Genomic DNA, 603 nt, shown 5'->3' with positions numbered 1-603 from the left:
TTTGGATAACAAGAGAAAAATTATTGATTTGCTTAATCTGATGGATACATAACCAATATATTATAATACTTTTTGCTAGCCAACGAAGCCCATGAGCTCATGCTTATTTCGTGTTATGCTAATTTAGTTGACTCTCCCTTATTTTGCATTGATTTTCATAATTTGTAGTGTAATGTTCATGAATACCCTCAACAAGTAAGTAATAAGGGAAAAAAAAATGTTTTTGAGAGGCCCTTATGTTAATTGCCCCTCTTGTTTGCCAAGGGACATTTTCTACCTATGCCCTACAAAATAGAGGGTATTATAATAATTTTGGCACAAGTAAAAATATTCAGATGAAATCCATACTCTCAACCATCAAGGTTGACAGCTCCTTCTAAATTAATAATTCAAGTTTTAAAGTAACAAATCGTTCGAGGATGTTCCCAAAACTATTACCTCATCATTGAACCCTTTCTATTTTTAGCTCTGGATGTCAGCTACAATACTCACTTAAACTACCAAAGATAAATTAAACGGAGAAAGTTGTTGGGTCATGGGCCTAAGATCGTATTGGGCAAAAGACCGGGGGAAGCTCTAAGTCGAAATCAGCCACCTAGGTGC

Source organism: Asparagus officinalis, chromosome 4 (genome assembly GCF_001876935.1).
Source record: "Asparagus officinalis chromosome 4, Aspof.V1, whole genome shotgun sequence".
In the NCBI taxonomy this organism is placed as follows: Eukaryota; Viridiplantae; Streptophyta; class Magnoliopsida; order Asparagales; family Asparagaceae; genus Asparagus; species Asparagus officinalis.
This window is presented reverse-complemented; position numbering follows the sequence as displayed.